Source organism: Schistocerca piceifrons, unplaced genomic scaffold (assembly GCF_021461385.2).
Source record: "Schistocerca piceifrons isolate TAMUIC-IGC-003096 unplaced genomic scaffold, iqSchPice1.1 HiC_scaffold_951, whole genome shotgun sequence".
Classification (NCBI taxonomy): Eukaryota; Metazoa; Arthropoda; class Insecta; order Orthoptera; family Acrididae; genus Schistocerca; species Schistocerca piceifrons.
Window position 1 is genome coordinate 85,001 of NW_025729225.1, and position 2,500 is coordinate 87,500.

Below are 2,500 nucleotides of genomic sequence, written 5' to 3' on the forward strand. Positions count from 1 at the left end.
TTCAACGGGGTCCGCCTCGGGACGCACGAGCACGCACGGGGCGGTCGCACGCCTTCGGCTCGCCCCACCGGCAGGACGTCCCACGATACATGCCAGTTAAACACCGACGGGCGGTGAACCAACAGCGTGGGACACAAATCCAACTACGAGCTTTTTAACCGCAACAACTTTAATATACGCTATTGGAGCTGGAATTACCGCGGCTGCTGGCACCAGACTTGCCCTCCAATAGATACTCGTTAAAGGATTTAAAGTGTACTCATTCCGATTACGGGGCCTCGGATGAGTCCCGTATCGTTATTTTTCGTCACTACCTCCCCGTGCCGGGAGTGGGTAATTTGCGCGCCTGCTGCCTTCCTTGGATGTGGTAGCCGTTTCTCAGGCTCCCTCTCCGGAATCGAACCCTGATTCCCCGTTACCCGTTACAACCATGGTAGGCGCAGAACCTACCATCGACAGTTGATAAGGCAGACATTTGAAAGATGCGTCGCCGGTACGAGGACCGTGCGATCAGCCCAAAGTTATTCAGAGTCACCAAGGCAAACGGACCGGACGAGCCGACCGATTGGTTTTGATCTAATAAAAGCGTCCCTTCCATCTCTGGTCGGGACTCTGTTTGCATGTATTAGCTCTAGAATTACCACAGTTATCCAAGTAACGTGGGTACGATCTAAGGAACCATAACTGATTTAATGAGCCATTCGCGGTTTCACCTTAATGCGGCTTGTACTGAGACATGCATGGCTTAATCTTTGAGACAAGCATATGACTACTGGCAGGATCAACCAGGGAGCTGCGTCAACTAGAGCTGAGCAGCCGGCCGCCCGGGAGTGTGTCCCGGGGGCCCGCGCGAACACGCAAGCGTCCGCTCAATCATTCTGCAAACAGGAGGAGGCTGAGCTCCCCTGCACAATACACCTCGAAACCCTCTCAGGTCCCGGCGGCGCGCAGCGCCGTCCCAAGTACTTGGTCGGGTTCGAGAGAGGCGCAATCGCCCGGAGTTAGGCGAGTAGACGCTTTCGGTGCGACCACCCGTGCTCCCAACTGAGCTTGCCGCTGCCGACAGAGGCCCGGGAGCGTGCTGTCGTGGCATTGCCGGCGGGAGACAACACGCGCCACCTACGGTGACCGGCAGCTCCAACGCCAGCGCCACAGAAGGACAAAAGCCCCACTTGGGTGCCGAAGCGAACTCTCCCAGCACAGCGCACGCGCCAACACATCCGCACAGCTGCGATACAAACCACCAGCGAGAACCGCTGGGGCGACCGAGCAGCAGACGGCGTCGCGGCGCCGAGCGCCGGGCGGCAGCGCATCCTCAACGCACACAGTCCTCAATCGGACCAGCACACTGAAGATGTCCACCGCGCTTCGCACCGGGCCCGCGAGGACCTACTTTGGCCGCACGGCGCCGCGCGCAGGGTGCGCCGGCGCGCAGCTGCGACGCCTGCCGCGTCCGTCGGCCGGCGCGCCTGCCACTGGCCGCCCCCACCAGCCGGCTGTAGCGCGTGCGCCCACGCACCGCGCGGCCAGCACGCCGGGAGGCGCCCCCTCACCGGCCGGGGACGGTCCCACCCAGCCACCGCCGCGTATCGCTTCACACCCAGATGCCGTTCAGTTTCGTCGGCATGGTGGGTATCGCTGGAACAACCGGTTAGTACCTCAACCTATCGTCGCCATCACCGATTCACCCCTAGCGAGAACAACCGCACCACAACAGGTTACCATTTGTTCATTTGCGTAACTTCACCAGAAAACGCAGGCGTCCATCGCCATTTGCAACTTCCACGATTATTGCATGCCTGTGTCAGGTGTCACGCCACACTACGTCTGCCCACATACACGCAACAAAATGTGCACGCCTAGACAATACGTGGAAGGTGGCCCCCGTACGTATGCGATGTCCATTGCTCGAACGACTGTCAACCGGCCTCTGTAGCATGTCGCAGATATGGAACGCGGTGCACCATGCCATCACGGTGTGTGAGGAGAGACGACTAGGTCCGAATACATCAACAGACAGCTCATGCTGATCGCCATCCACGGCGTCCGTTCCTCCCACACGTCTCTATGGCGTACCACACTGCAATCCAGCTCTCATAGGGAGACGACACGTAGCTGCGTGCACAATATTTGCACTGTATGGTCCGCCGTTTTTGGGCGCAGTCGTTGTACGGTCACACATGTGCCACGATGTATCATTCAGTACATAAGGACGAATGTGCAGTACAGATTGTGGTTTACGCGTACGACATTAGCGGACAGTTGACACAGGCCGCACCACAACGTAGCCTGAGTACGTCGCATGCGGAGGGCATTGAACATGCAAAGTTCTCACCAACCAGCTTGCGAAGGCAGGGGGCAAGGTGGGGACGTGGGGAGGGGCGGCATGTACGTCCTGCTGCCATCCACATTACAGTGTACAGCAGGAGCATGTGGAAAGTGAGCAAGACTTGCAAGGTGTTTAACATGAAGCGATACACAGGGGAGCGGGGAGTGCGAG

The 2,500-nt window shown here is 58.7% G+C and overlaps 1 non-coding gene across 1 annotated transcript in view; it reads right to left on the reverse strand.

Annotated features, from left to right (window-relative positions):
* LOC124773353 overlaps window positions 1–792 on the reverse strand; it is a 1,909-nt gene extending 1,117 nt beyond the window's left edge. The window contains exon 1 of the ribosomal RNA XR_007014621.1: window positions 1–792. This exon is cut by the window's left edge and continues 1,117 nt beyond it. This is a non-coding gene — a ribosomal RNA (small subunit ribosomal RNA).
* Between the last annotated feature and the right edge of the window lie 1,708 nt (window positions 793–2,500).